The 25,132-nt window shown below is 40.1% G+C and overlaps 1 long non-coding RNA gene across 1 annotated transcript; it reads right to left on the reverse strand.

Moving 5' to 3' along the window:
- Positions 1-1,324: 1,324 nt before the first annotated feature.
- Positions 1,325-25,127, reverse strand: LOC109370630 (uncharacterized). Its single transcript, XR_014880017.1, has 5 exons — positions 25,071-25,127; positions 23,626-23,700; positions 17,424-17,527; positions 14,642-14,795; positions 1,325-6,982 (listed from the first exon to the last, which is right to left on the reverse strand). It is a non-coding gene; the product is annotated as an uncharacterized LOC109370630 (long non-coding RNA).
- Between the last annotated feature and the right edge of the window lie 5 nt (positions 25,128-25,132).

Here is a 25,132-nt window from a genome sequence, read left to right on the forward strand (position 1 = left end):
ACCATATCTGCTCACAGTCATCGCTGCTTCTAGTAGCACAAAATGAAGTAGAAAATGCACAGGACAAGTTCTCAAGTCAGTTCATGTAGGGTCTTGCTGCCTGTATCAGTCACTAGGGCAGTCTTTTTCAAAGTAAGAGTTAAAGTTGGTCTGCAAAGAAGTAGCAACCTTTTTATCCTGCACCCCCACTCACATTCCTGTATGTTTCAGAAGGAGGGGAAAGCAGGAGTGTGAAGTTTAAACTATATCTTGTATCAAATGCTCTCTAGAGCATATGATCCCTAGAGCGAGCCTTTGCCAACCTGTTTTTTCTAATTGGCTTTGAAGTATCATAAAAATTCCACTTCTCCTCAGAAGGTTTCCAACAGAAACTTTTTCAGTGACAGCATAACTATTTCAGGTGAAGCTATAGCTGATGAAGTATAACCTCAGTTGCAGCATCAACTAGTTTAAAGCCTTAGCATAACTCTTCTTTGCCTGATGAAGAAACTTTTGAGATCATATTTGTCACAACCAATGAAGCACAGGTTTTTTTTTCTGTTAGCTTTCCCGAGAAACCTTAATTTCAGTGTTGCCAGCGTGAATGGTTCTTCATGTTGCATGGAATAGAACTATTCATACTTTTAGCACTTATAAGATCCAGAGCTTCTGATACAATGCATAATGCAATAAGTCATGTATCTCAGACTTTTTACTTGAGGATTCTTGCCAAACAATGGTTTATTTTCTCTGTTTCTTCTTCTTTCTTTCTTTCTTTTTCAATTTTTGGAGTATGTCTTAAATTTGAACATTCCCCTTAGGTGACGTCAACCCAATTTTGAAAAATCTTGTGCTTTTAATAGTTTAAATCATAGAGTGTCTGAGGGACTACATTTTTCTTAGAAAAAGAATGAAAAAAATTGTGTCAATACAGATGCCATAAGTGCCAGGGCCTGAAATATTCCAAAAATACCAGATGAGGAGAGCAGGGGTAGGTAAGGAAAGTAAGAGCACTCCATTGTAACAGAGCAGATCACTTCACCTGCATGTTGTCAAAGGATATTCACAGCAAAGAAATTCCAAGTCTGTTTTGAAATACTATGTCTAAAAATGAGAAGTTATTATTTACCTTGTATTAAAAAGATACGTAATTGATATTTCTCTACAGACGACATTAAAAAAAGATCATTTAAATATACATAGATTACTCAGAGAAGAAGGAAAGACTGAGGTAGTGAAATGCAGAAGATGAATAAGAAGAATCATGCAAATAACATTTCACACCTAACAATCAAGTTTTGTTCAGTGTAATTTCCTGCAGTGTCCATTATTATATTATAAGAGAAAGTCAAGTTGAATGAGAAACATCACGTTTGCAAATAACTGGTAATCCTTCTCCATATTATTTAATTAAAAAAAAAAACTTTATTTTTCTTAATTTCTTCACTTACATTGTGCACTTACATATTTGAAAACAAGTAGCCAAGCTTTTAACACTTTAAGAACACACTTTTATGCAGAACTTATTTAGTAGTACATGGTCAAACCTACACAAAGAAATCATGCTGGACAGCTTGATGTAATTCACTTTAGGAAGTGTCATCAAAGCTGGATATACAGCTCTTGTTTATGGTTTCAGACTTTTTAAAGACAATGGGAACACCATTTAGACTTGAACATGTGACAGCTTGAAGTATTAGCTGAAACAAATGTTTATTGGCATTAACATATAGATATGAAAATGTTGTTCAGTTTTGATGCCAAATCTAAAATGAGAAGGGATCTATTTTTGGTTATCCTTATCACCAAAATATTATTAAAACTACTTGAATATCTGAATGAGTATTGAAAATATCACCCATTAAACTTGAGCATTTGCCAAATCAGGAGCTGTTTCAGTATTTGAATTAAATTCAGCAAATATATATAGTGGTAATACATCCTATGCTAAAATAAAATGTTCTTGTAATTAAGGAAATCTTCTTCAGAGATTATTTTGTAGGAACATATCATTTAACTGCGTGGCTTTACTTGTGTATGACTTTTCTCTACACATCACCCGGCCTACATGCCCTTTCCCACCCTTTACTTTGCGCTGGGTAGCATTGTTCTAGAGCTCCAAACTTCTGTTGCAGTCATTTGGGGTAATGTAAACCAGTTGTACATTATAGCAGCTGTCAAGCTGCAACTGCAAAGCTTCTCTGGTGGTGATAGACAGGTGTCAACTGGGGAAACAATGAGATCCAACAGACTCTGTGCTAATGCAGTGTGATATTAAACACAGTTGTAGCAAATGTGAAAGCTAGATAGCTAATGGATTTAATTCAGACAAATGCATGTGATGTAAAAGGGTGTCAATCTTTCTTAGCAAATCAACAGAGCAGGTCCAGCTTGAGCTGACTACTTGCAGAGAGATGGAGTGAGAATGGGGACTCAACTAGAAAAACAACTAGTGTGCTGTTGCAATGCATACTTCTTGCCAAGTCTGGAGTGTCTGCCTCAAAAGTGTAAGGTATTTGACTAAAAAAAAAAAAAAAAAAAAAGGGCCACCAGAATATTCATAGAATCACAGAATCACCAAGGGTAGAAAACACTTCCAAGATTTTCTAGTCGAACTGTCCACCTACCACAGATATTTCTCCACTAAACCATGTCCCTCAGTACATCTAACATTTCTTGAGTACCTCCAGGGACAATGACTCTGTCACCTCCCTAGGCAGCCCATTCCAGCACCTGACCACTCTATCAAAGAAATTTTTCCTGATATTCAACCTGATCCTCCCTTGGCACAATTCATAGCCATTACCTTTCATCCTAAGTTGCACAGAAGAAGAGGCCAACCTCCATCTCACCACAACCTCCTTTCAGAAGTTGTAGAGAGTTGTAAGGTCTCCCCTAAGCCTCCTCTCCTCCAGACTAAATATTCCAGTTCCCTCAACCGCTCCCCATAAGACTTGTGCTCCAGAACCCCTCACCAGCTTTGTTGCCCTTTTCTGGACACACTCCAGGGGGGCCCAAAACTGAACACAGCGCTCTAGGATTTAGCTTCACCAGAGCTGAATATAGCAGGACAGTTACTTCCCTGCTTCTGCTGACAACCCTCATTCTTACATAAGCCAAAATGTCATTGGCCTTCTTGGCCACCTGCTTACACTGGTGGCCCATGTTTAGCCAAGTGTCAACTAACACCCCCAGGTTCATTTCTTTCACACAATCTTCCAGCCACTCTGCCCCAGGCCTATAGCACTGCATGGGGTTGTTGTGACTGAAGTGTAGGAGTCAGCATTCAGTCTTGTTGAACTTCATCCATTGGCCTCAGTCCAGCGATCCAGCCTGTCCAGAACGCCCTGAAGGGCCTTCCTACCCTCGGGCAGATGGACACTTTCTCCCAACTTGATGCCATCAGCAAATTTACTGAGTGCACTCAATCCCCTCGTTCAGGTCATCAATAGAGACTAAATAGGACAGATCTCCATTCTGACCCCCTGGGGAACAGCACTTATGACTGGTTGCCAGCTGGATTTAATTCCATTCACCACCACTCTCTGAGCCCAGCCCTTCAGCCAGTTCTTTACCCAGCAAAGAGTCTACCTGTCCAAGCTACTAGCTGCCAGCTTCTCGAGGAGGATACAGTGGAAGACAGTGTTGAAGGCTTTGCTGAAGTCTAGGTAGACTACATCAATGGCCTTCTCTTCATCCACCAGGCAGGTCACCTGGCCATAGAAGGAGGTCAGGTTGATCAGGCAGAACCTGCCTTTTGCGAACCCATGCTGGCTAAGCCTGATCCCCCAGTTGTCCCACACATGCCATAAGTTCTCACTCAAGATGAGCTGTTCCATAACCTTTCCTGGCACTGAAGTCAGGCTGATCAGCTGTAGTTCCTCAGATCTTCCTTATGACCTTTCTCATAGATGGGAGTCTTGGCAAGCCTCCAATCCTCTGGGACTTCTCTGATTGATCAGGAACGCTGATAGATGGTGGAAAGTGGCTTGGCAATCACCTTTGCCAGCTCCCTCAGCACCCTTAGGAGGATCTCATCCTGCCTCATGGACTTGAAGCAGTCCAGGTGAAGTAGTAGGTCTCTAAACTGTTTCCACCTGAATTGTGGGAGACTTATTCTGTTCCCCATCCCAGACCCCCAGGTCTGGGGTAGAGTACATTAAAGATAATTGGTCTGACTTCTTTTAAAGACAGATGTATGATACAACAAAGCAATTTTCTCCTAAACTCATTCTCAGAAGTAACCAAATCTAGTTTTAGCTGAATTTTTAAAAGCAAACATTGACAAAACCAGCTCAAAATAGCTATGCATCTTAGGAAACTTCCACACAGATGACTGAAGATGTGATGTTTAAAATTTTTAAATAGACTCAGATGTTTCGAATGTTAGAAGGTGACACTCTCATCAGCAATAATTAAAAAGGATTAATTATGTTGCAATTCCTTTGTGGTTGGCCTATGGTTTGTATTTGTTGATAGTCCAAGAAATGCATACAGTAGAGATTTGATTTATTTTATTAGAAGAAAACATCTTCCTTGTAAATTAACTCAGAATCAGGTACTATGAAATTTGATATTTATTGTCTACCTTGAGAGGAAAATTGATCCACAAGTAACAGGTATGATTTTTTAATTTTATTCACACTGGAAGATGTTGTGATGTTGATAAGATTAGGTAAAATAACTAACATATAATAGAATATAGATGTATTTTTTTTCTCCCATGAAAATGATGTATTTTTCACTTCTTTTTCATTTTAAATTCCTGTTGCCAACCCTGGGAATTCAAGCAGGGGCTTAGTACATCCTCAGAATTGCAAAGCTTTGCAATTCAGAATTATCTTATTACACATGGGCAATTCTTGCTCTCAATGACTAAAAAGTCGTGCCACACAAAAAGTAACATCAAGCTGCTATGAGTAATCAGATTAATCAATGCTGGAGGAGGTTAGCAGGAACCAAAAGAAAAGCAAGCAATTTATATGAAGACTGTTCATGAAAATGCACATGCTCCTTTTTGTCTGCATGTCTGTAGATGGACCTGCGTATTTGTAATGCTATCCCAGATACAGGGAAGGAAGATTCATATCATGAGCTGCATTTAGCCTAGAGCAAACAAGATATAAACAAAGGAATGGTAGAGAAAGCAGCCATGAATATATAGCAAACCCACTGTTTCCCAGCCAATTTTGAGTGTAAAAACACCACACTTACCATCCCATCCAGGGGTATCTTATTCCTTCATCCTCTGTAGACCTGAGAAGATCAGGTCACTTCTCTAATATATGAATCACAGAATCACAGAATCACAGAATTGTAGGGGTTGGAAGGGACCTCCAGAGATCATCGAGACCAACCCCCCTGCCAAAGCAGGTTCCCTACACCAGGTCACACAGGTAGGCGTCCAGGCAAGTCTTGAATATCTCCAGAGAAGGAGACTCCACAACCTCCCTGGGCAGCCTGTTCCAGTGCTCCGTCACCCTCACCGTGAAGAAGTTCGTACGCACATTCGTGAAAAACTTCCTATGCTGCAGCTTATGTCCGTTTCCCCTCGTCCTGTCTCCATGTACCACTGAAAAGAAACTGGCCTCACCACTATGGCCGCCACACCTCAGATATTTATAAACCTGGATCAGGTCCCCTCTCAGTCTTCTTTTCTCAAGGCTGAACAGACCCAGTTCACTTAGCCTTTCTTCACAGGGGAGATGCTCCAGGCCCTTCACCATCTTTGTGGCCCTCCGCTGGACTCTTTCCAAGAGATCCCTGTCTTTTTTGTACTGGGGAGCCCAGAACTGGACACAGTACTCCAGAGGAGGCCTTACCAGGGCAGAGTAGAGGGGGAGGATCACCTCCCTCGACCTGCTGGACACGCTCTTTTTAATGCACCCCAGAATGCCATTGGCCTTTTTGGTCACGAGGGCACACTGCTGGCTCATGGCCAACCCGTCGTCCACCAGGACACCCAGGTCCCTCTCTGCAGAGCTCCTCTCCAGCAGCTAATATGCTCTCTGATTAAACAGTTACTTTCATATTCTAGATTCTACCAGTCCCAAAATCAGCTAATATTTAAAATCAGCTGTAACCTATATGAGCAAAACACCCACAGAATTTCAGGAAGCATTGCACTATGGACACTTGCATAGTGATTTATAAAAATGACCATAGACTCTTAGTTTAAGTCCTATGGAAAGAATCCTTCACATGACTGAGGGAGCCATTTGGAAAGCTGGTGCTGAAAAAGTGCATCACTTCAAGCTGACTTTTTCTGGGGGGGAACGGAGGGGAGAAGAAAACAGTTCATACAAAGTTAAAAGCCCAAATTTAGTAGACATCAGTTTCACAATAAACTTCAATGTCACCATAAAGCTAGAAGTTAACTTTCTACTATTATTTGCTAACAAGATAGACATATGACCTTCTATTTAGTTAGGTTATACCAAATTATTCAACTCAGTTTGAAAAGATAAAAGTGTAACACATTTTTATTCTGAGGTATTAAACATGACTTAAGAGGCAGATGGATGCATGCTGACAATTTTCTAGAAAACCAGTCACTTCAAATTTTCAGTGCTGTGAATTAAGATGCCATATTATAGCTGCTATTTAAAATAATAATAATAAATCTAGGGTTTTACATGGTGACTTATTAATTTAGTGTTTTCCTGAAGGTACTAGAAGGGAAATTTAATGTTCTGAGGGTGTAGATCAGTATACAACTGATGTACATAGAAAGAGAGCTCCTCTCGGGTAAGTGAAGATCAAACTACCAGCCCCGGAGGTGAGAGGGTGGATGTGAGGACTGCCTTTCAGCTCAGTAAACCAACTCAGAAAGAGAGAGGTCCTAAGGTGCGGCAGTTGATCTTTTCTGAGATTAGGATTTGCAGCACAAATGCAATTCATATCAGCATTTGCAGCTTCACTGTATTTGTGGATACTTGCTAGGTTGAAACATCAAGTTTCACTGATTTTTTTTGACCTGATTCCAGAGGTCCATGCCCAGATCCTACAAAACAGAACAAAACAAAAATGCTTTAAGGATTTCAAACTCTTCAAACATCTTGTGTTTCATATTTTATCTTTGTATTTCATGAGAGATGTAACATTATATTATTGCTGTAGAACATTGGGAAAAAAAATGTGTGCACATGTACCTGGGTATACCATAGAATCATAGAATGGCCTTGGTTGAAAAGGACCACAGTGATCATCCAGTTTCAACCCCCCTGCTATGTGCAAGGTTGCCAACCACCAGACTGGCTGCTCAGAGCCACATCCAGCCTGGCCTTAAATGCCTCCAGGGATGGGGCATCCACAACTTCCTTGGGCAACCTGTTCCAGTGGATCACCACCTTCTGAGTGAAAAACTTCCTCCTAATATCTAACCAAAATCTCCCTTGTCTTAGTTTAAAACCACTCCCCCTTGTTCTATCATTTAAAACCATTCCCCCTAGTCCCAAGCATATCATGAGGATAGACACCCACAGCTAGGCGGAACCTGAACCCTGTCCTGCAGAATTACCATATGGTTCCTTCTTTCTTGGCTGAAAGACCTGTACCCAAGTATTGCCTCATTTCAATATTTCTATAGAGATCTCATCTATGTTCAGGGCTGGGGAGGTCAGACAGAAAGAGGAAAGGAGGATGTTCCACAGGAAATAGCTGTCTATCTGTCTCATGGGATATTAATAGCTTTCAAACTGTGCTTTTTGAGAACAGAATAATTGATTTCTAAAGCAAAATATTTTGATGGGATAGCTGATTTCACTATCCCACATATTTTTAAACTGGACCTGAAAAATCCATCTTTTTTTTATCATACTTTAGGACTTACAGAGATTCTTTTTATCCAGTCATCTGCCTGATGACTGGACTAAGCAATGACTAACTCACTGGTAACTCACCGATTTTTTTATAACTGCTTTAATACTAAATTAGAGCTTATTTGTAGGATATAGGTCAGGTTAACATGCCTCACTGGAGCCCTAAGATGTCCATATACACATTCTTGTTCAATAGCAATTCCAAATGCTGTGAACATCATTTCATTATCATCTTTCACTGACACATTTCTTTCTACCATCTTCTTTGCAAGTTTGAGTGTAAATGACCAATCAAAATGCTAGATCCCACTAAATACTTAGGCAATATAGATTAAATGTACTAACATGAACTTTTTCAGTGCTCAGCTACTGTGGCGGAGAACATAGATCTAAGTTTATGTTCCTACAGTGGTGAACGAGGAAAGACAAGAAATGTGCTCTGATGAATACCGTGTTGAGCATGGAGGTGTCTCTGCTAGACCAGGACTTCCCTATAATGTTCATTATCTCAACTGTCATTGAGGTAATGACTGAATGAAAACACTTTGCATGTTTTATCTCTCCATGTCAACTTCTTAGAAGATTAACCATATTGCTAGTAGTGCATTATGAAGAAAACAAATTCTCTCAAACCTATCAGATGCAGATAACACATATCTTCTAGGGAAGTACAACATACACAGGAAAGTACATACAATCTGAGACTTGACCTTTGGTCCTCTGTTGAGGGGAAATAAGGGAGGGAGGGAGACCCTCTTACACCTGAATCCGATCTCCATTATAATCTGAAGTGAAGTAGACCGCCTTTAACAAAAGATGCATGCAGATGCAAGTGCCTGATTCTGTACAAAAGTTCCTAAACTATGGCAGGGAGTCAGATGCGTAAAACGATTGTATGCAAATCAAACGACAACATGTCACAGAATGCATGTGAATAAAGGATGAACAAAGTGCAGTCACTTTCTGATGTTGTGCTATTAGCTGAAGGAGTCCTGAATAGTTGAAATATGAAGAGAGGGACAAACAAGTAAAACTAAAATAGTGCATGGAAGTAGAAGTTATTTTGGTTTACTGAGCAGAATATCTTTCTAATGTATAACCAAGTAAAGTCTATATCTGGTATTTTTTGGTCAGATTTTTGTTCACTTTCCTCTGACAACATGTATCTAATCTTCCATCAAACAGAGATTTGTGTATATCTTTTACTATAAAGCTAATGGGAGTTCTTCTTCATGAAAAGCCCATGCATCAGTGGGCTTGGGTAAATGCTGACTGCTCATGACCCAGTGCAGATTCTTTAATCCGTAAGAAATTCAGACAAGTATTTTATGCTTACTTGCTCATAGAAACAAGGCAGATACTTTTTCCTTTTCAATCAATATATAAAAGAATGTCAACATACTCTCACCTCATCACCTCTGATTCGGTAGAGAACAATGCATGGGTAAAAGAGTTCAAATAAACACACATGGGTTGTTGGTGTGAGTCACGCTTATGAATAATGGTGATAATGAGAATGGTGTATTGTGTATCCAATGAGATATCTCTACTTCTGAAGTAGGTTATTCTGCTTTTTTATTCTTTGTCGTTATCTGTGTGGAGGTTACAATGGCTCTATCATAAAGTCCCTTCGTGTATCTGCTACAGAAAAGGTATACAAAAGGTGGAAGAATAGGATTAAATTCAGATCTTCATGCAAAACCATCCAAAGCAGTTGGTAGCTTTCCCAGGCTTTTGTAAATTCATACAATATGTCAAAGCTCTATCAAGAAGACAGATTAGTGTCCCCATTAAAAAAAAAAAAAAAAAATTGGACTGAGGAAACAATGTGCAAAATGTCTTTTTGTCAGAATAATAGGTGACAGGACTTGGCCTCTGTGGAAAAAAGTTCCTTTTCTTCATTACTGAAAATAATTTTATGTATGCTATGAAAGATATTACCTGACATAATTAGTAGTAGATTGCAGTACCAGACATAAAATTTGCTCCCTGTCAGTCTACTCTAATCTATTTGGGTGAAGAAAATTTAGACAGAGAAGCATAGAAAGAGAGGCATGTGGACATACTGTGGTTCTCCTGAGTATGCCAAGTTAATGATCTCACTTCATACCTATTCAAGTGTACTAGGAAAACACAGCTACAGTTAAAAGAGGGAGAGAATGGTTCAAATGCCAATACATGTGTAGATATGAATTTTGGCTTAAATACTCTGCAGTGAAATAAGATCTTGCTTTCCATGAGGGAACTTAGTGTTCTCCAAAAGAATTGTTGGAGGTGATAAAAACAATTTTGGATTGAAATAAAATCACCTTAGAAGAGATTTTAGCTGGTCTGCGTAACTGTAAGGAAGGCTAGACATATAGAAACATTTTACTTTCACCTGTTACTTAGTGAAGAAGCAAGAAGTTAAATCTATATAGGGAAGTTATAGTGGGGTTTGGAGATCGATTATCCTTGAGGTCCCTTCCAATCCAAGCCATTCTATGATTCTATGATTCTATGATTTTATGATTCTTTGATTCTTTGATTCTATGAAGCATTTCCCTATCACAAATAAGCTTTAATCCCGTAAGGATTCTTGCAGCAAAATTCTAGTTGATTATAATAGAAAACATTGGTTGTTGTTAGCTGCTGCAGTTGTAAATTTATACTCAAGAGAAACAGGAATGCTGAAAAAATAAATTGGTTAATAATCGTATAACTTTTAAATTCTTGTGACCCAATGAGAAGGATATGTAAAATAATCTGTTGCTGTAGCAAAATGTCAGTTCAGTACTGGTAGGCATTTAGTCAGCTCTCTGCTTGATACATGTGATGTGACTTCAATGTTTTACTGGAGCCGTACAGTTAGGTGATTGATGATGAATTCAGAAGAGCACAAATGTCAATCACAAAGGATCAGATCTTTTTAGTGTTCATATTATCTTGGCTCCTGTGAATGACTCTCAGTCTAGCAGAAGATGTTGAATAACAGCAGTTAACTATTGTCAGCAGCTATGGATAACTTTCAGCAAATAGCAGAAACCAATAAATGCAGGTACACTTTAATGCATTGGCTCTAATATGGAAAGTAGATGCATTTTCTAGAAATATTTATGCATGAAAGCAAACAAAGTTCTGCTGTTCTTCCCCTCTTCTAATTAAAAACTGAATATTTTACTGCCTAATTTTCTATTTCCCATTTTCAGACCACATTATTCATCAGCTGTACCCAGACAATACTCCCAAAATTAACTGAGGACACCAGGTTGGTGCTAGCAGGGTGGGAGCACCCTTGGAGGCTGAAGCAGAAGAGCTTCAGCTCTACCAGGCACAACACAAACTGCCCTCTCCTCAGAGGTGGGGTCATCAAAAGGGAGGGATATGACCGTGCCCCAAGCCACAGCAGAAAGCAACAGTGGAGCCAGCAGTGGGAGTGATGTTTCTTGTCTCTGGTCTCTGAATTTTCTCTTGTGTCACCTGTTTCTCAGGAACTTGCTGCAGCCTGATGCCCTGACGTAAGCAAGAGAAAAGCAAAGCTCTTACTCTTGCAAAGCTGAGCACTTTAAAATGAGGAAGTGCCAGAATTAAGGTATCCTTTATGAACAGAGTCCATGAATATAAGCATGATGCCCACCTATCTGTACGCACATATGCACATTTATATATATTTATTTATATTTATACACAATAACATATCATGTTTACATCATCCCCAAGTTACAGAGTGATGTAGTGGAATAGGCTAGAGAAAGAAGTCCTGACTTGCCCCTGGGATGTCACATTTACTTTGCAGGGGTCACTGCAGTGCTGGAAGGTTATCTATCTATTGCCACCTTGATCAAAAGGGATGTAATTACTCTTAACAGGATGTAAAGGAGCTGGGTGAATTAAGTTCATTCCTTTTTCAAAGGCATGTTCAATCTCTAACTGTGTTGTCGTAGTTACAGCTTGGGAATTCGGGAAATGTGCTGGTGAAATCGATTACTCAGACATGTGTGACTATGATTCATTGGAGATCCTGGAAAAGAAAGATGGGCAAATTCTCCCCCAGCCCCATCATTTCTTTCTTTATTACTTTATTTGAAACAAATCTTGGACAACAGAAAAATAATTTGATTTCATGATAGCCATGGGCAGAATAAAAGATGTTCTCTTCTACCTACCCACAACAGAACTGTAGGTTAAAGATTCAATTTGAAACAATGGTTTTCTTCACTTTATTTGCTAAGCATTTTGAGGACATTACATTCCCATTTCCTTCAGGTAACCATAGTTCCTGGGAGCTTGAAGATTTGTTCTAATATTAAAACAACAGGCCAGTTACTCTTAACATCTGTCTGGCAGTTGCTAGTTACCAGGTATGGCAAAGAAACTTACAACCATCTAATTGAGAAACAATCTACCCTTTCAGAAGTTGTATGACTATCAATTCAATCTAGCTTCAACGACTGAACGTTAAAGTTACAGTGTTCCACACCTGACTGTTTCATTTTCTCCTGATGAAGAGTTCTGAATGTCTGTGATGTATAAGTGTATCATTTCGTCTTTAAAACCTTTTTAAATTGTAGAAACATTGACTTTTCTAAGTGCTTTCTCCACAGACATTATAATAGCTATCACAATAGGATAAGAGGGAATGGCCTCAAATTGTACCATGGATGATTCAGGTTGGATATTAGGAAAAATTTCTCCTCAGAAGGAGTGATGAGGCATTGGAACAGGCTGACCAGGGAGGTGGTGGAATCACATATTCAAGAAATGTAGGTGTGGCACTGATGGACTAGATGATCATAGTGGTATTTCCAATTTGATGATTCTGTGATAGCTAAGATACGACAAGCATGAGAGTTTCTAAAAGTACAATTTTTCAGGGCAAAATCACCACTGGTAAAACATACCTTTTATAAACCAAAAGAAATAATGCCTGTAACACTCCAGTGTGGGAGCCTTGGGAACACCAATTGGGCAGTCCCATAGAGCATCGCCCTATGAATTGGTCTCTTTGTAGGAGCTGCACTGGGCATTCCTCAGTGACTCACCACTACTGAGTGAGTATTGAGATGTTATTAAGAGTTTATATTATTTTTGACCTCCTGTCACAGCTGAAACCCAGGAAAATAATGCCACTGCACCTCAAGCCAGAGCTGTAGTGTAGGGAAAGGCAAGATTTGCGAGCAAAGGTAACACTTTTTAAACTGAAAAAGAAAAAAAAAATAGATAGCTTTCAGTCTGAACTTACTATCTTGATGCTAACAATTTAGATTAGCAAAAAAAAAAAAAAAAAAAAGAGAGAGAGAGAGAGAGAGAAAAGAGATAGTTCACATATCTGTGGTATAGTGGCAAAGTACTAGCCCAGAGTGGGGTGATAAATTGTCAGCTCCAAAAACATATGATCTGAGGAAGGGCTGAGGATGAGCACCTGCCCTTCTGTCTTCACCCTGACACCACAAATGTTCTTCTGGAGGATGTGCAGGAAGAATGGAAGAATGGCAAAGCAACCCTGAGCAAGATGCTCAAGCTAATAGCCCACCCTCATCAGGACAGTGCTTTGGGCTCTGCACAAAGCTTTCAGCTGCAGCTGCATCATGGGGCAGTTAGAGGAGAGGCACAAATCTGTTAGGGGCCACGCAGTTCCTCAGAGATGGCAGCTCCATTCTGAGCATGGGGCTTCTGATTAAATCTTTTCTTAGTTCTGTTCTGGCTGAGGGCTTTCTCAACTGCATGCACATGCATCTATGGGCTCTGAGTGCAGCTCAGAGCATGAGGAGGAGGGTCCCCATGTCTGTGGTGCCAGTGGCTGGAGTGTGAGGAACATTAAAACTACACTTACAGTAATAATATGTTCTTAAGGAAGCAAACTAAAAAGATTCTTCATTCTACTTTTTAAGGTGCTCTTTCTGGAAAGGAGGAGAGGACGGCCCTCCAGTTAATGTTTAGTTACACTGACAAGGTGCAAAAAATTCAGAAAAACAGACAGTCTCTTCATCTTCAAAGCTAGAGGCCAGGCACAGCCATGTCCCAGATGTATACTGCTGAAACCTACTTATTCTCAGAATCACAGAATCACAGAATCACAGAATGGACAGAGTTAGAAGGAACCTCAAGGATCATGAATCTCCAAACCCCCCTGCCACAGGCAGGGTCACCAACCTCCGCATTTAATACTAGACCAGGTTGCCCAGGGCCCCATCCAACCTGGCCTTGAACACCTCTAGGGATGATGCATCCACAGCCTCTCTGGGCAGCCTGTTCCAGCACCTCACCACTCCCTCTGTAAAGAACTTCCCCCTGACATCCAAGCTTAATCTTCCCTCCCTCGACTTAAAACCATTTCCCCTCGTCCTGCTGTTATCTACCCTTGTAAAGAGTTGACTCCCCTCCTGCTTGTAGGCTCCCTTTATGTACTGAAAGGCTGCAATGAGGTCACCCTGCAGCCTTCTTTTTTCCAGGCTGAACGAGCCCAGCTCCCTCAACCTGTCTTTGTAGGGGAGGTGCTTCAGTCCCCTGATCATCTTCGTGGCTCTCCTCTGGACCCTCTCCAACAGCTCCCTGTCTTTCTTGTACTGGGGACTCCAGGCCTGAACACAGCCCTCCAGATGGGGTCTCACAAGAGCAGAGTAGAAAGGGACAATCACCTCCCTGCCCCTGCTGGCACCCCTCTTCTGATGGAGCTCAGGATACCATTTGCTTTCAAAACTGTTCAGATATTTTTGAAGAAATTTAGGTAAAATTGTGGAGAAAACAATGCTGGATTCTTTAAACTTCGCTTCATATCAGGTATAAGTTATTAATTAATTGTTATCAATAGCTATGTACAACATTGGGTTTCTATGGCTCTGCTGTAAGGACATTGTTAATACCTGAAACATATTTTTGGAAGCTTCAAGATTTGCTTCACTCCAAACCTGATGAACTGTCTCCGGCTGTTGACAATGGTGGGAATGGAGTTACATCTGACAAGACAATCCAGTGGGGTTGCAAGGAGTACAAGAAGTAGGCTTCATCTATAGTATTCTGGCAAATAGTGGTTAATCAAAGAAGAAAAATCTAAGACAGGCAAGACACACAGAAATATAAACCAGAGACTTATGGTTCTGACAACAGCTGTTAAATGTCACTGAATTTCAGATGTATTTTTAATGTAACATTTTCTGCATTTTGGCTTGCTCGTGAAGCTCTGCGTGAGACAATCAATACTGGGGGTGGCATACAATGATACACAGGGAAGCAATATTCACAAAGTATCCTTTGCACACACTCCTGTGTAACATACTAAACTGCATCTATTCTTCCAAGTTAGAAATAAGTCTGATGATCTGTAAGAGGTTGCACAAGTGAAATTAAGTTGTAGTTTGCAGTGCTACCATCTTTCTTGACACTGGTCTGCGTGGATTCTAATTATGGGCATGGCAAGATACAGAGTTGCATTTTGTACTAATACATCTTTTCCAGACAGTACACTTTGCTCAGAGATGCCCTGCTTCTCCTGTGTTGGAACAGAACTCTTTTATCGATCAGGTCAAACCATTGCATGAAATACAATATTTCTAGCTCCTCTCAACATATCATGTTGAGATGAATAAATATATCCATCTGTTTGACCCTAAGCATATTTTCTCAAACATTTAAACTTTATCTCCTACTTGGTTCGATGCTAACGCCAAAAAGATTATTCATGTCAACAGGGCTCCAGTTGCTTTTACTGTTTAACTTTTCACCCTCTGAGATAAATCAAAAGGAAAACAAATGTGACTAATGTTGATCATTCTACATGGAAAGGTGGCAGAAAAACTGAAATTCATTCTGCTCACAGATCAAGTTTTTACAAGCAACTAAATATTTGCTTGAGCACAGCTCAAGCTTATTAAACTGTGTAGCTCATTTTATCAGAGCACTGAGAAAATGCTTAAGCTTGTTCTCATCTGCCCATGGAGATACACCTTTGGTGATGAAGAGCATGGTCAGAAGGCAGTCTATTCCTGGTGATTTGAATTCATCTGCAAAATTCTCTTCTAAAAAAGTGACTTGCTATGGCAGGCTAGGTAATAATGCTGTTAGTTAGTGATCTTGTCTTGTAGGCCTTGTAGGCTACATTTATTTCTTGGCAAAACTGTGCAGATGTAGCCATGGCAAGAGGTTCTTCTATCACAGGAGGAGGGATTATCCACCACAGTGGAGAATCAATCACTACAAAATATCAGCTTCCCCTTTTACTTCCATAGTCATCTTCCCTCTTTCCTTCTCCACAGCTCTTATACCTTTCTCCAGCAAAATGCAACCTCTATCACTAACATCCAGCAGACAGAAGATGCTCAAGTTAAGGAGAAAGGGAAGTCATGACTGTAATCAGCTGGGAGAGAAAGTGAGTCATAAAATCATTGAATCAGAATCATAGAATGACTTGGGTTGGATAGAACATCTGAGACATATTCAGTCTCATGAGGCAGTCTTGGACTTGCTCTTCCCTTACATGTGGGGGGACGCTCCACATCCCCCATCTAGATGTTCAGGGATGTGAGAGACATGAGAAACATGACTGCCAGTGAAGGCTGAGGCAAAGAATTCACTAAGTACCTCAGCCTTCTCCATGTCTATTGTAGACATCTCTCCCTTCTCATTTATCAGAGGGGATTCGCTCTCCTTGGTGTGTCTCTTCTGACCTATTTACCTGTAGAACCCCTTTTATTATTTTCCACATCTTTCACCAAGTTCAGTTTCATTCACACCTTGACATACCTGATTCCATCTCTGCATGTCCAGACAGCATTCCTGCATTCTTCCCAGGCTACCCATCCCTATTTCCACTGCTTGCACATCCTCTTTTCCCTCAGTTTGACCAGCAAATCCTTTCTCAACCTTCCAGTTTCCTGTCTCCTCTACTTGTTTTCCTGTACTGAGGAACAGAGATCTCTAATGCGTCCTCAAAGACTGTCAGTTCTATTCTGCTCCTTTGTCCCTAGGGGGATCTAACCCCTGGGATCTTTGTTTCCCAGGGAATCTCAGCCAGTAATCTCTTAAATAGCCTGAAGTTTGCTCTCCTGAAGTTCAGGGTCCTGACTTTACTTTTTGCCAGGCCTATCCTCCTCAAGATCACAAACTCTACCAGGGCATGGTCACTACAGTCCTGGGTGCTTCCAGTCTTAACCTCTTTAATTATCTCTGTGCTGGTGAGCATCAGGTCCAGTAACACTTCACCTCTGGTTCATCTGTCTAATATCTGGACCAGGAAGTTATCCTCAGTGGATGCCAACAGTCTACTGAATTGCTTGCAGCAACTCTTAACGTTGAGAGCAACTTCCCTACTCTTCCTGCCCTGTCTATCCTTTCTAAAAAGCTTGTAGCCTTCAGTCATAGTATTCCAGTTGTGTGATTTGTCCCATCATATTTCCATGATAGCAATTAGGTCATAGTTTTCTAATTGCACTGTGCCTTCCAATTCTTCCTCCTGCTTATTTCCCATGCTGCATGCATCAGTAGAGAGCTTTTTCAGCTGGGCTGTCAGCAGCATTATCCTCCTCAGTGAGCCCTCCCAAGTTCCTCTTGGAATAAATCTGAGGTTTTTCTCTTCTGTTTCCTAAAGTGAAAGCATTCACCGGCCTTCTCTGTCACTTAGAATTCCATTCTCAGGAGGAAAAATATTACCTGAAGCAAATACTGAAGGCCAGGGAAAGGCAGGGGAGAAGAATGGGGCAACACAGATTGATGATGGGGATATATGCTCATTACGCCGGTCTCTCACTGAAGTTCTAGAAGAAAACATATAAAATCTGTTAAAGCCAACAGTCTTCAACAGCAAACATAACATTTTAGCAATGAGTTTTACCATCTGCAAACACAAAGAATGTAATAACAGAGTAAACAAGCAGTTTCCACACGTATGTGATATCTTTAAGTCATGAGTTTCCCAGAACCATAGGGCCAGAAAATTCAGTTCTTTGGTTCTTCCATATCCAGGCAGACCCACCAAGAAACTCAGCAGAGCTGTCCAGAATCCCTCTCTAAATTCAGCAAGAGGTCATTGAACTGGAGTTGCTCTGGATGAAACTCCAATATTAAAGACTTTCTCTGTATTAGAAGAAAGCTTTTTGTTGTTGGGAGTTTTCCTGACCACTTTTATTCTAAACATTATTAAAGCTTAAGGCAATGCAATTATTATTTAATAATTAAGGTTTGTAATAAAAGCACATCTGTTTGGTTTGAAAAGGTTGGCTCTGATTCAGAAAGGCTAGACAATCACTTTATAAAGAGTTAGGATACCACAGTATTGCAGCTCACTTTCCATGGCTATCAAGAAGAATGTACAAAACGTGAACCAAGAAGGCAGGATGTAAAATGTTTCAAAAAATAAGAAAACTGGGCAATATTTCTCATTTACAATTGTTTAGATTTTCTGATTCATCAGACAGATTAATGAAGGGAAAGTTTCCCTCTTTATTGATTTTCCTCCTGTGAATGCAATAAGGACTTTTGTTTTTAAGGCATTGGCAAAGCAGTTTAGGAATCCTTTGGGTTTTTTATGCCAGATCTTCCCCGGACATAAAGAGGAACTAATGGCTGCAATCACCCTGCCTGCAGCAGTTTGTGTTTTTAAAACACAAGACCCTAAATTTTTTAAGGATCAGTAAGATTCTATTTGCAAGGAAGCAACTTATTAACAAAAATGGGGGCCTCGGGAGTGGATTGATCTTTCCCATAACTGAAACATTCTTTGCAGTACATTTCATTTCAAATTCATATTAGAAAAAACAATTACTGACACTCACATGCTAGGATTGATTAATTTCCTGTCCCCTCCAGCTAAAAACTTACATCACAAAAGATTGCATAGCAGCAAATCGCCAGCAAGTTAAAATAGTATTTATTTTGTCTCCGGAAAATACAATTTATGCACAATTTCAGTGCATCTGTCTCCTTTTTTCCCATCTTCTCGAAAACTAGTGAGTGAATTGCTCTTCTTACTCCTCATGTACAATGCAATCTGTCCTGGGATCTAGGCTTTCAGGAACACTTGAAGTCTTCAGACTCCTGAAACTGTTTAAAGGACAGATCACTTGCTAGGCCTTACAGAAGAACTCTCTGTCCTCAGATCATCCTATTACCTTCAGGGACTTTGAATGAGAACTCAATTGCCCAGAGTGCTTTTATATTCAGTGAGAGAGACACCTCCAAAGATTAAATCAAGCCAACTTGTTAGGTATAACTACTTCTCATCATTCATTATAAAAGAAAACTAAGGAGTCTACAGCTTTGTTCTGTACGCCTAACCTAGTGTATATAATTAGACAAAGATCTGCTTCCTAGCTTCTATAGGGGTTACCTATATATTTGGCTACCTCATGGTGGGACTAGTGCTGACCACACACTGGCCCAGTTCTAGTCTCCATCTCATACTCAGTTTTCTATGTAAAAGAAATCTAATCAAAAGGTAAGAAAGAGTGGAGCACCATGCTACATTCCAAGAGGTCCCCACCACAATCCTTTGGCAGTACTTGTCTCTTTAACAGAAAAATCTCCGGTGTCATTTGCGCACTCATTTTCACCCAAGTCCTTTCTTTTAATTTTCTTTCTATTGTAGCACAACACATTCCTGTTACAGTTTGCTCCTGTACTGAAAAAGAGATTATATTTTATGAGGATGGAATATATGCTGCCCAACAAATTTGTAGGTTGCCCAAAGAAGCTGTGATGCTCCATCCCTGGAGGCGCTCAAGGCCAGGTTGGATGGGGCCCTGAGCAGCCTGAGCTGGTGGGGAGCAGCCCTGCCCACAGCAGGGGTTGGGGCTGGGTGGGCTTGGAGGTCCCTTCCAACCTAAGCCATTGTATGATTCCATGATTAAGAAACAAGCACTGCAGATTTTAGGCAGGGAGTAAGACTTTGGTCCTACAGCCTGAAACTTCATTTCAACCCAAAACATGAAGCATGAATGTCATCTCATGTTGTCACAGCCGTAACAGCAGCTCCTGGGGACAACCTCAATTTTTGTCCCAGATAACTCTGTGAGGTGCAGCCTGTATAAAACAGAAGTCAACATAACATTAACTCACAGCTGCTTTCTTCTGGGAATTTGTAACCAACAAAGTGATATAATAAGTGATATTCTGGCAGTATTTGGGCTGCTTATCTTAATGTCAGCCTAGGTTTGTCTTCACTTCTGTGTACTTAGTAAAGACCACAGAGTAAGCGGCACCTAAGCAGAACAGCCTTTCTTTTCTTTCTTTGCTTACAGAGAAAGAAAAACTAGCTAGTTTCTTGAAGTAGACTGTGCTTTAATTCTATTCCAGGCTGAAACAAACAAACCAGGATATTACTGACTGTAGAGATGTTCTTAAGAGACAGAACTCTTTAGAACTCTATATCAAGTAGGAAAAAAGCCCTGAAAAATGGTCAGAGGTTATGTTAGTTTCACACAGGTAGAGCTTTAGCAACACTGAACTGATTTTCTTCAAGCACAGAATCTTTTTCAAGATTCTCTGAGGACAGTCCTGGAAAACAATTTTCAAGACAACATATTTAAGTTTAAATGGAGCTCAATTAAAGTAAATGGGACTTATACAGATAATGATCTGAAAACACCATTCCAGGAACTCCAAAGCTAATTTCTGATCTGTTCCCATAAGGAAAAAAACAAAAAAAAAAGGAAGTATACTCACAGATACTGAGAAGCGTGCTTGAAAATTACACACAGAGGGCAGCGGGGAGGAAAAAAAAAAAAAAAAAAAGGCAATTGGTAGTAAAAATTTTATCCAAAACTCAAAAATGTTTCTCAGTTAACAGAACTGGGCAAGGGTAAGAAGAAAAGTGTATGCATACTGTGCCATTAGTCACAGCCAGAGTTGCGTGAATGACCCTACATCCTATCTACAACTTTTAGGTTTAGGGGGTCCTTTGCACCTTTCTACTCTCCATCTCTTTTAAGGCTTTTCTCCTTTTTTTTCTTTCTTGCAATACTGGATTTTTAATGGGCTTGGAAAGCTATATAGTTTGTAAATTCCATGGTGTGCAAAAGCACAACCATAACTCCTTATTTTTAAATACAGCCACATAAAACACTTCTCAAAGAATAAAGCCTAAACTATACATCAAGTCAGTCAATCAATACACTGCAGCAGAGTCTGCATAATTACTTTTTTCTGTGCTGTAATAGGGCCACATTGTTCTTAATGGCCATCATTAATTATTAAAATAGTTTCCTGCACTAGCATGCATCTAAACAGAGCACCTGCTCTCAATCTTCTCAGGTCAATCTTTTCTACTGGTTCACATCTATCTAGTGGATATCCATCTAGGCCCTCCAGCATTTCCCTGGGATGCGAGTCAAACTATGTAAAGTCTCGTGGGATCACTGTTCAGTCTATCTCCAAAGTCCTTGAGTCTTTTGCAATCAAAAGCAATAGGTCTATACTTGATAAAGAAATATCAGCGAGTTTCAGTCATGTTTATAAATGACTGCTGCTTTACTTTCCCTCAGTTATATAAGGTCAGCTCCCAGCACAGAAGTTTTAATACGACAAAATGACCAGATGCACACAATTTATCAAAAGAGGGACTCAATGCAAACTAGTTGGCAGCATTGGGTGCTGCTCAAATAGGTACTTGCAAGGTACTTGATGTTAGCTGGTCAAGGGGAATATTGTTAAATGGCTTCATAGTTTCTTGAGTTCACTTCTCCCCACCTTTCCTGTAGGCTCCCTTTAAATATCAGAAGACCACTTTAAGGTCTTCCCAGTGCTTTCTCTTCTTCAAGCTGAACAACTCCAGCTCCCTCAGTGCTCCAGCCCTTTGATCATCCTCTGGCCCTCTGTTGGACCCATTCTAACAGCTCCATGTCCTTTTTGTGCTGTGAGCCCTAGAGCTGAATGCAGCTCTCCAGTTGGGGCCTCACAAGAGAAGAAGGCAAAATTACCTCCCTTGACATGCTTAACATGCTTCTTCTTATGCAGCCTAGGACACGAGAACATTGCCAATTCACTTTCCAGTTCGCATTCATCAAGTCCTTCTCAGTGCTGTTCTCAATCCATTCTCTGCCCAGCTTATATCTGCGCTTGGGATTGTCCCAACCCAGGTGCAGGACCTTGCTGTTGGCCTTGTTGAACTTCATGAGGTTTGTATGGGCCCATCTCTCAAGTCCATCAAGGCCTCTCAGGATGGCATCCCTTCCATCCAGCATATTGACGACACCATTTACCTTGTTGTCACATCCACTCATCAACTTTATTTACTCATATTAACCTGATCTTGATTCTTCCTAACAGTAAATGCAAGAGACAATCTTCAGCACTTTTTGTAATGTTAATAAAGAGCATCTAGACACTGAGTTGCATCCCAAAGTTGTAGACACAACTACAAAAGCATTTAAATTTTTACTTCTGGTTTTCCCAGTACTTAAGGCTATGAATTCATGTGAGATAGATTTCCTGAAGATTTAACAATAATAACAATAACAATAATAATAAAACAGCTTGGTTGATCTTAACTGAAAGGTATAATTTTCATTATTTTTGTGAAGATTTCATGTGATTATTGTTGGCGACACCTGTTCTCATTATATCCCCTCCTCTAATGCTGCACACATTCCAGCTAAAGAAAAAGGACAGGGAGCTTATCCCTGGAAGTCACAAATTAGGGAGGGATTGACTTCTCTGGGAGGTGATATCCCTTGAACAGAGTAATTTAGTGTCTAAATATGCACCACTTGTCCCTGCGCCTTTCTGACTCAACAGTTTGTGGGTTTGTTTTTTTTTTTTCCCAAAGGAAGAATTTCTGAAAAAGTAATAAGCTGGAGAAAGCAAAGCTCATTTTAGAATTACAGTTTTATTAGCCAACAATGCTATTCTGCAGTTATCACTTTCACAATTCCCCACTGGGATGAAACATAACAACCACTTTACCTAGCAACAGTACACAGCACAGTACACAGGACAGAGAGAGAAGAATTGCAAGAGAAAATAAAGCATGTGCTAAACAATTATCTCGTTGATATTTGGCCACCATACAGGTTTTAGCACTATCCAAAGCTCCACAAAGTCTTTCAGTATCCTGATAACCCCATAGCTAGGTTTTACACCCTCTCTGTGCCAATTGCCACAGTGCTTAATATGAACCTACTGCTCCTCACACCTGCCAGCTTTATGTTGAGGTCTTCTGTCATGAAGCAGCTGGGTCTGATTCTGCACCACTGTGTTGTGCTGCATGTACTGTGGTTCAGCTGTGCAAAAAGTAACTGAAGCATACCTACGCACAATGTCAGTGTGCTTTGGACACTGGTTTTGTGCTCCATGATGGATTGAACTGGTGATCCACTGGTGGCTTTGTGGGATCTGGAACCACTGAAGCCAAGGTGAAAGACATCATAACAAGATATTCTCTTTCTTTTTCTTTCCCTTTCTTTTTTCTTTTTTTTTCCTAATTTTTCTTCTTTTTTTCTTTTTCCCCCTAGTGTTAGTTTTTGATCCTCCTTGACTTTGTGGCTGCTATGTTTCCACTTATCTTACAACAGATTCAGCCATTCTAAACTCCCCAGAGCCCCAGTAAATGGACTGGCTACCAGAAATACTTGTTAGAAAGACCTCCTAAATATTACCCTTTTCTCTGGGTACACTAAAGGCTCCTCTAGTAAAGATATCCGCGTGGAGGAAATTTCTAAATATTAACAGGTAAATTATAGAGAGAATATTGAAAAAGGTGAACAACTTCTGTAATGATGTAAGCAAGAGTGCAACATGAACCACAGCCTGCAGTCAAGCACAGTGTAACAACTGCTTTCTTGTATTGTTTTATGAGGAACCTTAGCTTTAGAATTTCTTGTTACCTAATGGGCAGTAAGAAAATCAAAATTCTGCTTACCACAATTGCCAGAACTTTTCTAAATCTAATTATCCTGTTGATACTGTGCAGTTCAGGTTTTCCAACATCAAGTTTCTAAAAATAAAAAAATAAATTGTAAAACCTCCATGGAATAGGTTTTCAAAATATTTTCTAGAGTCTGACCAGGAAATTCATTACCTGAAAATTCAGTCTAGGCCTGAATATTTTGAATATTTTAAAAACTCAGCATGTGCCTATTTCTAAAGCTCAGAACAGTCAGAATCCAGAGAATTATGGGCTGTAGTGTAAAACTGAACAGCATAAATCCCATGGCACTGCAATCAAAGACAGGATGCATTCATAGGGTCTAACCTTTACAAAAGTTTTAATACAGCCTTCAGGTTTCTATTCTCATCTTAAAGAAACAAAACTCTTCACGTAAATGAGTTCAGGTTGTGGCAAAGATCCTACATGTTGGCATTAACTTATTTCAGTTGCTACTAATTTGTTTTGAATAACAAACTCAACATCATGCAACCATAGAATCGTTAAGAAAAGACCTCTAAGACTGCCTAGTTCAACCACCAACCGGTCACACCATGCCCACTGACCACGTCCCTCAGTGCCACATCCACACTGTTCTTGAAGACCTCCAGGGACAGTGACTGCACCACCTCCCTGGGCAGCCTGTGCCTCTGCATCACCATTAGATGCCAATGACAGGAAATACTATTATATACAGAGTGTTGTACTAGGCAAGTTTCTTCCATTCTAAAACATGCTACAGTTTCTACAATATTCCCCATACATACTGAAAACAGGAAATATAGACTTCTTAAGTAGGGACACTAATTTTTGTATACAAGCATATTGTGACACTAATTTCTGTTTCCAGCCAGCAGCTGTTACTGTCTCAGCATGCAAAAGAGTAAGAAAAAGGCTGGCTTTTTCATCTGTAAACTTGCCAGTTACATTACCACAGAGTAATGCAATTGTTTCTCTAGGTCTCAGACTCTGCTTCCTTGCTGGGGGTCACATTCTCTCCACGCAGAACAATTCAACAGCATACATGAAACCAAGGGACACCAGAGTTAAATTATTCCAACTGAAATACTGGCCACAACTCAGCAGGAAAAAATGAGATTCCCAAAACTGCTCGTGTTTGTGCTCCATCATTACTGAGTGAGGTAGCAATGGCAAAAAACTAGAGCTTTTAAATTTTCTGCCTACAGGAACTCTGCAGTATTGTAGGTGCCCGAAGATAATCTATGCATGACTGTGTAATCTGGTGCACAATGTGCACATCTAGGGGAAAGAGTACACTGTCAAGATTATTATTATTATTATTTCTTACTTTGCAAAAGTAAGGTTTCTGACAAAACCTGCAAACTTCTTCTAACCACTCCCAGAGCATTAGAAGGTATAACACTGGTACAGAGTGATCAAAAAGCCAAAAATATTAACTTTATGTACATTGAACTTACCAAAGCACCCCTAGGTACCCCACAGTTTTCAGTGCTCTAATCGCCAAAGTGCCTCTGGGAAA

The sequence above is a fragment of the Meleagris gallopavo genome, chromosome 1 (genome assembly GCF_905368555.1).
Source record: "Meleagris gallopavo chromosome 1, MGAL_WU_HG_1.1, whole genome shotgun sequence".
NCBI lineage: Eukaryota > Metazoa > Chordata > Aves > Galliformes > Phasianidae > Meleagris > Meleagris gallopavo.